The sequence below is a fragment of the Dendrobates tinctorius genome, unplaced genomic scaffold (assembly GCF_039654945.1).
Source record: "Dendrobates tinctorius isolate UK_male_01 unplaced genomic scaffold, ASM3965494v1 ptg000085l, whole genome shotgun sequence".
Classification (NCBI taxonomy): Eukaryota; Metazoa; Chordata; class Amphibia; order Anura; family Dendrobatidae; genus Dendrobates; species Dendrobates tinctorius.
In genome coordinates, this window is record NW_027361753.1 from 7473778 (window position 1) to 7488215 (window position 14438).

A 14438-nucleotide genomic window follows, 5' to 3' on the forward strand; every position below is an offset into this window, starting at 1 on the left:
TAACGATACATTTATTTTTAGGGGCACCGTATCGGGAAGTGCTTCAGAAGAATCGAGAAGAGGAAGTCTGGAGAGATAAGCTATGGGCCTGAAATCTCATCATGGCATCTGTGCTATAACAAAAAGGTTGAAAACAAAAGAGATGGGAACAGATGCCACATATAAGGTACCTGGTTGTAAATGTTTATTTGTGATACTGCCTGTGACTCATCAGTACTGTGGTTCCTGTATGGGCCACAGGCTGATGATTTCTGGTAGCATCAACTCCCAGTATCTTCTTACCATTGTTAAAGACATACTGAGAGTTCACGTGATCCAACTGTATATTGTATATGGCTCTGACTTGAAACTGCAATTGTTCACTGTACTAAGCTTGGTGATGTATTCCTGTACTTACGGTGGTTCTGGTTCTGCATTCCTGTACTGATGGTGGTTCTGGCTCTGCATTCCTGTACTGATGGTGGTTCTGGCTCTGCATTCATGTACTAGTGGTGGTTCTGGCTCTGCATTCCTGTACTGATGGTGGTTCTGGCTCTGCATTCCTGTACTGATGGTGGTTCTGGCTCTGCATTCCTGTACTGATGGTGGTTCTGGCTCTGCATTCATGTACTTAAGGTGGTTCTGGCTCTGCATTCATGTACTTAAGGTGGTTCTGGCTCTGCATTCATGTACTGATGGTGGTTCTACCTCTGCATTCATGTACTGATGGTGGTTCTGGCTCTGCATTCATGTACTTAAGGTGGTTCTGGCTCTGCATTCATGTACTGGTGGTGGTTCTGGCTCTGCATTCAAGTACTCGTGGTGGTTCTGATCATGTTACAATCTATAACGTGATTCATGTTGAAACTGAAAAATCCAAAATACTTTGTTTTATGAATATGAGGTGTATTTGGTGGATTTTCTGCTCCAAAAACTCAATGTAAGTTCGGGTGTGTTCACACTATTTTTTTTTTTTTTTTAGCAGAAGCTATCTAAATCCTTATCTATTACTCAGACTTGGTTCTGATTATGTATTCACGCAAATACCACTTTTGTTTTGCGTCCATTCGAATTGGTTCAGTATGGCAATATGGCCCTTGGTCCAAAAAATCTTGTGCATCCCTGACCCCCACATAAAAAGTATTAATATACATCTACCACATATAGTTTGTGATGCCACCAATTATTTGCAGCCGTATAAGATCTAACAATTCTGTGCACTGTTTTTTTTCCTTTGGTATACATAGAAAACTTAATAAAAAAACCTTTGGATAAAAAAAGTAGATTATTCTTTTTTTTGACAGTTTTTAATGTGGATTTTTCAGCTTGTCGAAAAACTGAGCAAAAAAGCTGCGTTGATATGTTTTTCTGTTGCAGGTTTTTCACCACATTTCCACATCAACAATCCACTCATATTTTCCCACATGGTTTTATAATCTGTGTTTTATTTTGGGAAAAAACACCACTTACATTTTGGAAAGTGTTTTTTAAGCCAAAGGTAGTAGTGGATCCACTTCTGGTTTTGGCTTTAAAAAACAAAAAAAACTTCAGTTTCGGTTTTTTCCAAAAAATGTGAAGCCTCCCTAAGGAGAAAAAAAAAACTGTCAATGGAAAGCGTCTGAGATATTTTCCGATCACCTCCTGCTCGGAGTGTTTCTCCATTCTAGAATACAGTATATAGTCAGTTCCCCTACCTGTTGGCGTCTTGTCTTCACCTGGAGGTACAAAGAATGAGCCTGCAGAACTTGTTTGTGTCGCTGTCCCCGCGATCGTCCGTCCAATCCCTGACAACAGCAGTTATCATTCTTCATGGTCACACCTTCCAGTGTCTACAGACCGATGTGTTACTCCAGGACTTCTCCACAGTGAGGACTCGCAAGGTAAGACGTGGCGGATTTCTAGCTTTATAGTGTAAGTTTAGGAGAGTCGTATCATCTTTGGTGTCCATGTCTCCGATGTACGAAAGGAAGGTCTAAAGGTTTCATTTAGATGATAAGTCAAAACGTGTGAGGGGATCAGAAGAGCTGTGATATCAGCCCGGCTCATTGTTCTCTCACGTGCTCAGAGCGGACGGAAAACGCCTCCGCTATCAAAACTCAAAATATGTTTTATAGCAAAGTGGGGAAAAAGCTAATTCAGCATTGCTCCATCTGTCTCCTGCTCTCTCCTTGTCGCTCTCTCACTTGCTCCATCTCTCTCGCTCTCACTCTCTCTCTCCGCATCATTTAGCTACATCAGTATTTGGTCAGTATTTTACATCAGTATTTGCAGCTAAACCCCGGTGTGGGTGATAAATACTGAAGTGGTGACGTGTTTCTATTAGGGCTAATACCCATCTGTGAGAAAAAAAAAAGGTCCGATTTTCGGACCGAAAAAACGGACGTGTGCCATGCGATTGTCATGCGGTTTCTTTGAGATTTTTAAACGGAACATGCGCATGCAATCTGTATGCAATGCGATTTTAACATGAGCTTTTGCATGCAGCAGTTCTCTGTCATTGGCACATTGTTTTAAAACAAAATATTCTTCAAAACACACACTGTATATTTTATATATATATATATATATATATATATATTACAGTAAAATATATATATATATATATATACACACACACACATGTCAGAGACAATTACAATTACTATAATGTGTGTGCAAAATTATGGACATATATTTAATTAATGATTATTTCATGGAAAAAAAAAAAATGGCGTGGGGTCCCCCTATAATTTATAGCCAGCAATAGCTATGCAGACAGACTGGTGGCAAATATGCCAAGACGCATGAAAGTTGTTTTTTAAAAAACATGGTTATTCCACGAAATATTGATTTCTGAACTCTTCCTGAGTTAAAACATTTATTGTTTCTAAATGATTATGAACTTGTTTTCTTTACATTATTTGAGGTCTAAAAGCACTGTTTTTTTTTTTTGTTTTTTTTATTTTGACCATTTCTCTTTTTCAGAAAAAAACCCCACTAAATTTATTGCTTGGAAACTTGGAGACATGTCAGACTTTTGTAGACTAAAAGAACAATTTATATTTTACTCAAAAATTATACCTATAAAGAGAAAAATCAGATAAACTGAATATTTGGAAGAGGTCTCTTAATTTTTGCCAGAGCTATATATATATATAATATATATATATATATATATATATATATATATATTATATATTTATTTATTTATTTATATCATGTTATATGTATATATTATATACAGTATATATAAACTATATTTATATTACATATATTGTAAATATGTTATATTATATATCTATATTATATTTATATATAAGGTATACATATATATATTCTGTATATATAGGGTGGGCCATTTATATGGATACACCTAAATAAAATGGGAATGGTTGGTGATATCAGCTTCCTGTTTGTGGCACATTAGTTTATTAGTATATTGGAGGGGGGAAACTTTTCAAGATGGGTTGGCCATTTTGGATCCAACTTTATTTTTTTCAATGGGAAGTTATGGTGTTAGGAACGGCGGAACGCACTAAATAAATAAGTAATAAAGTGCGTTCGCCGCTCGGGGTCCACCGTGCAGTAGGTGCTAAAACCGCTGGTAAACAATGGTAAACAATGGCAGACGCGGTATAAAGCGCTTGGGTTCAACCTTTTATAGTCGTGCGGGACCTTCCAGATCTCTGAGATGGACCAATGAGATCAGGAGAAGGACCTGAGCACGTGACTCACGACTTCCAATGGGAGATCGTCTCATGAGCATGCTCAGAGGAGCGGCAGAGGGACTTAGCCTCAGGAGTAACTTGCTGCGAAGCAGTATGTGAGGCTCTGGACTCCTGCTGTGTAGCCGCAGGAATCCGATGCCTAACAGAGGGTCATGTGACACATCAAACTTATTGAGAATGTCACAAGAAATACAATGGTGTGCCTGATTTTAACGTAACTTTATTCTTTCATGAGTTATTTACAAGTTTATGACCACTTATAAAATGTGTTCAAAGTGCTGCCCATTGTGTTGGATTGTCAATGCAACCCTCTTCTCCCACTCTTGACACACTGATAGCAACAGTGTCCCAGATGTGCTCAGTCGAATTTAGGTCTGGGGAATGGGCGGGCCAGTCCATAGCTTCAATGCCTTCATCTTGCAGGAACTGCTCACTCACTCCAGCTACATGAGGTCTGGCATTGTCCTGCATTAGGAGGAACCCAGGGCCAACCGCACCAGCATATGGTCTCACAAGGGGTCTGAGGATCTCCTCTCGGTACCTAATGGCAGTTAGGCTACCCTAACTTGGGAGAGCACATGGAGGGCTGTGCAGCCCTCCAAAGAAATGCCACCCCACACCATTACTGACCCACTGCCAAACTGGTCATGCTGAAGGATGTTGAAGGCAGCAAATCGCACTCTACGGTGTCTCCAGACTCTGTCACGTCTGTCACATGTGCTCAGTGTGAACCTGCTTTCCTCTGTGAAGAGCAAAGGGCACCAGTGGTGAATTTGCCAATCCTGGTGTTCTGTGGCAAATGCCAAGCGTCCTGCACGGTGTTGGGCTGTGAGCACAACCCCCATCTGTGGACGTCAGGCCCTCAGACCATCCACGTGGAGTTTCTAGCCGTTTGTGCAGACACATGCACCTTTGTAGCCTGCTGGAGGTCATTTTGCAGGGCTCTGGCAGTGCTCCTCCTGCTCCTCCTTGCACAAAGGCTGAGATAGCGGTCCTCGTGCTAGGTTGTTGCCCTCCTACGGCCCCCTCCACGTCTCCTGGTATACTGGCCTGTCTCCTGGTAGTGCCTCCAGCCTCTGGACACAACGCTGACAGACACAGCAAACCTTGTCACAGCTCGCATTGATTTGCCATCCTGGATGAGCTGCACTACCTGAGCCACTTGTGTGGGTTGTAGAGTCCATCTCATGCTACCACGAGTGTGAAAGCACAACCAACATTCAAAAGTGACCAAAACATCAGCCAGAAAGCATTGGTACTGAGATGTGGTCTGTGGTCCCCACCTGCAGAACCACTCCTTTATTGAGGGTGTCTTGATAATTTCCATCTGTTGTCTATTCCATTTGCACAATAGCATGTGAAATTGATTCTCAATCAGTGTTGCTTCCTAAGTGGAGAGTTTGATTTCACAGAAGTTTTATTTACTTGGAGTTATATTCTGTTGTTTAAGTGTTCGCATTATTTTTTTGAGCAGTGTCTATGTGTCACTGACTTGTGTATCTCTCTCGCTGTATATATATATATATATATATATATATATATATATATATATGTATGTATTCTATGTGTATATATCTATTGTTTTGTGAGCTGTCAGTGTGATTTTTACAGTAGCTGGACATGAATTGCCGGCTTTTCAAAGAACACCGGTGAGTAAAAATCGGACAGCACTCGCATGGTGCGAGTGCTGTATGATTTTTTTCTCTCGCACCCATTGACTTATATTGGCGAGTCTCGTCCGAGATATGCAGCAATATGCAACATGCTGCCATTTTTTTCTCAGTCCAATTTCAGCTGAGAAAAAAATCACAGATGAGATGTCACTTATTCAAGAACATTGGTCCAAGTGCAATCCGGATTGCACTCATCCGTATTTCTCACAAGTGAGTATGAGCCCTTATACTTTTCCTCTGATTGCTCCTCTCCTGTTTTAGACTTACAAATACTGATGTAAAATACTGACCAAATACTGAACGTGTGAACGTGGCCTTAGACAGTCCCTCTCATCTCTCTCTTAATATTGTTGCCACAGTGCCGGCCCCAGGTTTATGTGGGCTCTTGGGCAATAGAGTCCTTGCCTTTCAGGACCTATAACTTTTTTGTTTCTTATTTTTCAATTCAAGGAATTGTATCATGGTTGTTTTTTTTTTTTTTTTCATCACCAGCTGTCACTTTTTTAGTCCCATGTTAGGGTCTATAAATCTTTTTGACCTCTCTATAATTCAATTTTTTTTTTTTTTTTTTGGGGGGGGGGGGAGTCGAGGTAACCAAAAAGACAGGGACTAATGCCATTTCGATTTTTTTTTTAATTGGTTCGACAGGCAACAAATTAGTTAAGTCTTAATAATATTTTATTAAATCAGACAGTTGTGCAAACAGCAATACAAAAAATTTAATTTGTGTTTTATGTTTTGGTGAAAGGATGGATAATGTGAACGAGCATGTAATTTTTTCAATTTTTAAATAATTTTTTATTGATTGTTTTGAACAATGCAGTGTAATGCGATACTGTAATATTGCAGTGTAGTGTAAAATGACTACTGTCCTTTAAAGTTCAGTAGCACGTGTGCAAAAATGGCACAAAAATGGCAGACATGGGGGTCTACATTACATTTCCTAGCTGCAATGACATGGTCATTAGCGTTGTGCAATCGTACCTCCCTGGGAAAAAGAAGGGGGTCAATAGGTGTTGGAAGGGACACCTTCCTCCATTTCCAACCTCCTAAGTGCCGCTCTGAAGATTGACTGTGGCATCTAAGAGGTTAGACTGCTGTGATCGGTGTTAGCTTTGGTCGTAGCAGGCGCCAGCTAGCTGTGTAACACTGTATGCGGGTGCGCTCATCGACTGCCTATGGAAACACTGGGAAGAGTTTTCCTCCTAGGTGCATTTGCTCGGGTTCGCCTTCAGAACATGCCGGTAATTACACCTTCTCATACATCTACCAGCCTAGGTATCTAAAATGAAGCACAATGATGTAGACGTAGTTTGTGGTTTGATCTATTAATGAGGTTGGTGCTCCATGTACAGACTGTGAGGGCCTTAAATTTTAGGATCCCCGGTGATCTTGGTTTTTCTTCCTTTCTTGACTTCACATTGCTCTTCCCGGTGAGACCCATTGATGATCGTAGAGTATGACACGTGACCATGTATTGCCGAACTGAGAAGCCAATGGACCCACTAGTGGGATAAATATATTATCAATACTCCCACCATTGATTGAAGCAGTCCCATAATACGGTAGAGAAGCAGAGACTGTAGCTATGAATTTTTCATGTGGATATGACTTCCCGGCATCTTTGATAAGTTTATTGTCCTCCTACGCCCAGTTTTAGAGTTTTACACCAAATTCTTGTCATTCTGGTCTTGACTTTATGTTGGGTTAGTAATTTCTCGCCTAAAGCTGAAAAAGCAAAACTTCCGACTACAGTTACATAGATGGTAAAGGACACAGGTCCATCAAGGCTAATCTGTCTCCAGCAGTTGTACATTCTGTGTTGCTAGATTATCACCCACGATGCTATTCGTTGTGAGAAAAGTATCCGACCTTTCTAGAAAAACTGTTATAGTGTCTGCCATTACTACCTCTTGTTTTCGGGCATTCCACAGTCTGACTGCTCTAACTGTAAAGAACCCTTTCCTATTCAGCTGTCGGAATCTCCTTTCTTCCACCAGTAATGAGTGCCTGCTGGTCCTCAGTATGGTCTTTGGAAGGAATAAGCCATGCGTCAGTCTTTTATATTGACCACACATATATATTTATATATGTGAATGAGATCTCCTCTGAGGCGTCTTTTTTTCTAAGCATTACAAGCCCAACTTTTCCAACCTCTCATCGTATCAGAGGCCTTCCATCCTTTTAACCCCTTAGTGATTGAGCCAATTTTAATCTAAATGACCAGGCCAAATTTATCAAATCTGACCATGTCACTTCAGGTGGTAATAACTCTGGAACGCTTCAACATATCCTAGTGATTCTGAGATTGATTTTTTTTTTATGACACGTTGTACTTTATGTTAATGGTAACTTTAGGTCAATATGTTTTGTGCTTAGTTGTGAAAATTTGGGGTGAAGATTTAGAAAAATGTGCAATTTTCAAACTTTCATTTTTATATCCTTAAACCAGGTAGTCATACTGTACAAAACGATAAAAAAAATATAATTTCCCATATGTCTGCTTTACATCTGCATCATTTCTCAAAACATCAATTTATTTTCTTAAGATGATAGAAGGGTTAAAACTTTAGGAGCAATTTCTAATTTTTTCAAGAAATTTACAAAACCTGTTTCTTTGGGGGCCTACTCAGATTTAAATGGACTTTGAGGGGCCTATAAATTGGAAAATCCCCAAAAGTGATACCATTTTAAAATCCAAATACTTCAAAACTTCTGTAAGGAATTTTTTTAACCCTTAGGTGCTACACAGGAATTAATCCAAAATCGAATGAAAATTTTTTTAATCTTTCTCTAAAATGTTACTTTACCTCAGTTTTTTCTCCTTTACAATGAATAGCACAATTTGTTACCTAGATTCTTCTGAGCACACTGATAACCCACTTATGGTCTGAAACCTCTGTTTGAACAAACAGCTGGGCTCAGAAGTGAAGGAGCACAATTTGAATTTTGGAACACAATTTTGTCTGAAATAGATGGTAGCACTGTAACGTGTCTCCACTATCTGTGGACGGGGAGTACTCACTTGGCCGGTTGTTGAGGAATACGCTGAAATATTCAGGGTTAAAAAGTCCATTCCCTTTATTAAGGCACAGCATAAACTGAAGCTCAGGTACTTGGTGATATATAGCACCCCGTGCACCATCCTTCAACCTTTCGGCTCCACAGTTCCCACAGTCCTCACTGAGCCCTGGAGAGCCTAACATGGACTGGTGTCCGTTAACTGTCCGTGACCACCGCACCAGTTCCTGGATATCTCTTATCCTCAGAGGCGTCCACTCCGGAGGTAGTTCACAGGCCTCCTCGCCCTGGCTCACTCTAGCCTGCACTGCCGCCCGTGCACAAACACACAGGCTCCATCTTGGATGTCCAGACACACCCCCTGGGGTGGGGGATGTAGGTGACTGGACCCACCCATCTCTATAAGTCACCTGGAAGCTTTCCCAATGTATAGTAAACCCCAGCAGTAGATCTGCTGAGCCAAAACAAGCCCAGGCTTCCATCACAGGGCCACCCACTTCTGTGATAGATACATCCCATTAATCACATGGCCAGTCGCCATACCACATACCTCCCCCCTCTGTCTAAAGCTGTGGAGCTTGGCACTTTATCACCCGGACAGAGACCCTTCTCGGACTTCTCTGACAGTCAAACCGTCTGTCAAAGTCAGGCCTTGTAACTGAGCCCTTTTGAACCATCCGCCATCCAACTACGTCACCTCATCTGATAGAGTTGCCCCTTTGTTGGACCACCCCGGCGGTCAATACAGTGTTGCGATTTCCTGACACCCACACCTTGTGTCTAGTCTGACTCTCTGGCACCACGTCCGCTACAGGGTCTCCCGCCTAGGTCGCTTAGCACTGAGCTAATAGAAGAGTCACTACTTCTAACTCCTTGTTACCACCGCTGCCCGCGCCCCGCTCACTGCTCCCGGCCCGGGATCTGCCGCTGCCAGCTCCGTGTTCACCGCCGCCGCTCTGGGTTCTGCCGCTGCGCCTGCTCTGCCAGAAGCCTTTCCTTCTAGCCCTCCCCGGCGTGCAGCATATAGCGCGTTCCCTCACCCCCGACGGCCGCACGCCCAGTGTCCTCGTGCATGCGCCTTAGCGCTGGATCGCGAGCTCCCTCACTGCAGTTATCCCCGTGCATGACTGACCCGGCAGCACCCCCGGTCCAATCATGAACTACCACCAGGTATTTCAGGCTGCCCTCCCTTAGTGGAGGCACCTGACTATTGAGTTCCTAACTTATACTTAGTCCCCGCTTGCCTCCGCTAGTCTGCCACCGCTTGCTTTTGCTTGCTGCTTCTAACCACCGCCTGTCACCGCTAGCTCTGTGTCTCCTAACCCCACGTGTCTCCCTCTGTCTCTTCCAGAATCCTTCTCCAGCCTGTGCCCTCCTGGTGTCCTGCTTCGTCCCTTCCTCCGCACTCCGCCATACCCGCTCCTCTTGGTCACCCATCTCCTCCAGTATTTCTCCCTGTCATCTTGCCCTGCCTCAGTTCCTGTATGTCTACCTGAGCCGACCCCTAGTCCTTGCAGTCGCGGTACTTGAGGTCCCTGAGCCTGTCCCTAACAGTCCCTGTATAGGGGTTGGTCCCACCTGACGTGCTCGCTCGGGGCCCAGAGGGTCCACTCTTGAAGCCCGTCACTTCCACTGTAACACTCCTCCTTGTCCTGTTCCATCAGGCCACCTTCGGTTGTCTCTGATTTGGCAATTTCTCCTATGGTCTTTATTACCCAGAGAGTAGTTGTTCAATTTTTCATCAGGTTGAGTACTTCCACCCATACCTCGGGTTGAAAGTGGCCGCCATCTTCTTCGCATTTCCTGCAGCTGTTTATTAATCTGATGTCTCTCAAATCTTAGCTGCTCTACCTCTCTTAGGTATGCCACGCAATATTCCAGCAGTATTCAGATATTCTGCAGGAGCTCCATTCATCCAACAATGAAGAATGGAACCCTTCCATCTTTACAAGCTACCTGGGCTTCGTCATCAGCCAGAATCTTCACTCTCGCCACACCAGACTTGTCTACAATCTCCTGCATTACTTTGCCAAGTCTCCCAATGATTTTTCTCACCAGATTCCTGGGCACTTGAATGATGTCCTCCACCATTTCCCACTGACCTTGGGCTTTCTTTGCACGCTCCACACGTCTAGCGGCTTCCTCATTCCTTAACAAGATCCTCTATTTTGTGTGAATGAAGCGATGGCTGGGGAACCACCATGATGCAGGGAGACTACCGTACACAAGATGAGGTGCAAACAACAAAGGGTAATTTTATTGGAAGGCAAGGAATGAAGTGGACGAGGAAGGTGCAATCAGGGGCATGCAATGGCAAAAGATAATTTACAAGAGTTGTATTCTTTAGCCGGGCCGTCAAATAGCACGGTGCTCCAACTATTACAGAATCAATATATGTCACACAAGCAAATGCAAACAATAAACAAAGAATAATGTTACTCTACATATAGCCTCCCTGGCATCTACTAAACAGGCCACATGGTGTTCTGTCTTTTGAAAACTACGCTAGGCCCTGACATGTGCACAAAACAGGCACAAAGTCACGGTTGGGGACTCAGATCCAGTCCTGGGGGACCCCCAACAGTCTAGTACGGTGGTGCGCACGGCTCTCTTCCAGCTCCGTGAAATGTGGACTTCTCCTTGCTTCTGGGTCTGGGAGGTGCTCCTGGAAGCTGTATATCCCTTTTTTGGTATCTTCGTGGATTCTCAAACTAGAACAGGACAGCCACCCTTGCTACACCCAAAGAGTCTCTCCAATTTTATGAGTCCAATCCATCCCAGGCTGTGGGACCTCTTTCACAGCTACAAGCACAGAAGTTCTCTGTAGCAGCCCCAGCTCACACACTGTCCAGGCTCAACCCCTCCTCACAGCACAGGGCAGTCTATTAACACAGTATATTGCAGGGGGGAACAGAACATTTCATCACACCAGACAAGGGGGTGCTGTCTCTTAAAGTGGCAGCGTGTTCCTTACTGTCCATAACAGCACCACCCCCCTACACGAAGAAAGTGTAGATGCATGTCACTCAGGACAGCCACGTGCTTCACCATGACTTCCCTAGTCGATAGTATCACTAACTGCTTCAGCTCTGGAACCCAGTTCACACTACATGCTTCTGTAAGGGGGTGGCATTGCTATTGACAGTAGAGACAAGCTGCCCCTTTAAGAGACAGCACCCCCTTGGTTAGATCAGTGGGACGTTCTGCACTTCCCTGCTGTAAGGCTGTTTTGGTTTCATCTGCCTGACTACAGATGAAAACTACCGCTGCTTTTCTGTGTGGAGAAGGGGAGATTTCTGCAAGAAGCAGATGTGCCTGAGACTGTGACTTTGTAAACTATTCTGGGGATTAAAAGGTGGCTTTCCTGTCTTGCTGTGAAAAGCCACAAAGAAAACACAAGAAAGGAACAGGCTTGGAATCTTCACACAAGGACAAGACCAAGTTGCACACAGAGCTTCCAGGGAGGACGTTGCATCATCTTGCAGAGAACTGCAGAGGGACCCCAGGAAGGAACTAAGACACCGAATTTACCGTGAGTGTTAACCCCGTGTGCACACATGTTTAGGGCTTAGGATAGACTGCAATAGACAGAGCACGGTAGCCGTGCGGCCGAAGTAGCAGCTGCCAGATAGATTATAGCTAGAGTAGCAGCATACTGTACTTTATTGTATTGTTTTGCCTTTTGCAAAATATACTGATCTGTAATAGTTGGTGCTCCATGGCATACCCCTGTTTACACTTTCCTAACACTGCATTCCTTGCCTGTAAATAAATTAACCCTTTGTTGTTTGCACCTTATCTTATGTACTGTAGTCTCCCTGCATTGTGGTGGTCCCCCGGCCATTGCTTCAAGTGGCGCTGCGAGCAGGGTGACTATCAACAAGATGCAGGCAGAAGGCGCCAAGAATGCTAGTGTTAGTGGGGATGCTGTGGGCATTGGTGGAACCCCTGCAAGGACACTCCCTATGGGCACCATATTTAGTGTGCTTATGAAATTTGATGGCAATAATATGCCCCTGTGATTGGGTGTCCCGGCTGCAAAGCACCCTGAAGATTTATAACATCAGCAGAGACCTTGAAGTGGACATTGCTTTGACTGCCTTGGAGGGAGAGGCCCGTAAAAACGTCTGTCTACAGCCGGAACTCACCCGTAGTACCCTGAAGGAGTTAGTGAAATTTCTGGAAGAGATCTACTGCGAGACTTCTAGCGCGGGACACCTCCGTGCCAAATTTTTTTCTAGACTGCAGCAAGAAGAAGAAGGGATCTCTCAGTATGCAACAGCACTGCAAGAAGTGTTGGCAGAAGTGCAAAGGAAAGAGACGGATTGGCTTGGTGGCCTGGGCTCCACAGACCGGATACTACGGGAACAATTCATTCTGGGACTGCATAGCACATCCTTGAGGAGAGCGCTGTCAGAACGGGTCCGTGTAGATCCGACTCTTTCATTCCGTCAAATCCTGGCAGAAGCAGTGGCCCGAAGCAAGGAAGACAGTTACATGTCTGGTGTGATGCATGTCCAGGATGCAAATACCAGAGGAGACCCAAATCATCAGGAGACGCTGGTCCAGGTAGTGCACGACTTGCAGCGGTCTCTTGTCTGTATGCAAGATAAATTAACCCGGATGGAGCAAAGAATGGGAGAACAACAGTCTGACTCAAAGCACTCATATAACCATCCTTCGGCCCGACCTTTAAGGGGGCAGTGGGTGCAAGCTCCCCCCCGCCAGGCATCAGAGGCACGAAGACAGGCTGGGGGTGCCCCTTGGCGAAGAGGAGGCATACAATGCTGGGAATGTGGAGGACAAGGGCACCTTGCCAGGGACTGCCGGAATTATGCTCAAAGCCAGCAACAGCCACCGATAAACTACCAACCCCCGCAGTAACGCGGCACTCTGTGGGGGAAGCAAGAAGAGAGGCCGCTCCTTATCATAATGAACACTTGATTGCTGGGAGTCCCATCCTGCGTGCTGAATTTGAGGGCGTTCCAGTGGATTGCTTGATAGATACCGGTTCACAAGTGACAGCGATGCCAGAATCATATTTCAAACAGCATTTTCAGGCCCTGGCTAAGACAGAGAAGGAGACATTGATCCGGTTGTTTGCTGCCAATCAACAGCCGATCCTGGTCACAGGGGTTGTGTGGATGACTATTCGAATCTGCGGGCAAGAAGTAGGAAAGAAAGGGATCCTGCTAGTCCCTGAGCCCATCAAAGAAGATGTGCTTGTAGTACTGGGAATGAATATCCTACGAGAACTCGATCAGATGTTCACCAAACAGGGACCCAGTTACTGGAAGAAGGCTGCCACGCACAAGCCTACTCAAGAAGCCCTTCAGCAATTGATCCGCGTCTGTGGGATGCAGAAGAGTGTGCCGTCTTATCAGGTGATAGGGGTCATCACGGCCCCTGGGAAGAATCCTGCCTCCCGAGCGAGAAAGTACACCTTCCAGTGGGGACTCATCGCCACCTTGATGGGCTGGAGGTGATAGTTCAGCCTGTGTTAGGCGGAGGAGCGGACCAAGAAGTCATGATAGCTCATACGATAGCTGTGGTCCAGCGAGGACATTTCCCCATAAGAGCTTTGAATGTGGGCCCCGGGGAAGTCACCTTAGCACGGGGGACAGATCTGGCCCGGGTGTACCTACACAAGGGCAAAGTGGTGAGTCAGAAAGAGATGTCGATCGAAGGTGCGGGGTGTACCCTGGCAGTCGCTGCGGGGCCCAAAGAGAAGCCATCCCCAGAGTAGAATGGGCAAATATCCTTGACCAAATGGAAGTGGATGTGAAGGCTCTTGTCCCTGAGCATGTGCGGGCGATAGAAGCTATGCTGTGGGAAAATCAGGCTGCCTTCGCCCGTCACACCGAAGATTTTGGTTGCACCGAAGCAATCACACACGAGATACCGACCGGGGATGCTCGTCCAATTCGAGAACGATACCGTAAAATCCCACCCAAGATGTACCAAGAGATGAAGACATTACTGAGGCAGATGCTGGATTCAGAAGTAGTGCAGAGTAGTCAGAGCCCTTTGGCGGCACCGGTGGTGCTCGTCAAGAAGA

The 14438-nt window shown here is 44.8% G+C and overlaps 1 protein-coding gene across 1 annotated transcript in view; it reads left to right on the top strand.

The window, feature by feature from the left end:
- Positions 1–1745: 1745 nt before the first annotated feature.
- LOC141097576 (phospholipid-transporting ATPase IC-like) overlaps positions 1746–14438 on the top strand; it is a 119355-nt gene continuing 106662 nt past the window's right edge. Inside the window, exon 1 of the mRNA XM_073584822.1 lies at positions 1746–1859. The gene's annotated coding sequence lies outside the window, so the exon portion shown is untranslated. The remainder of the gene's footprint in view (positions 1860–14438) is intronic.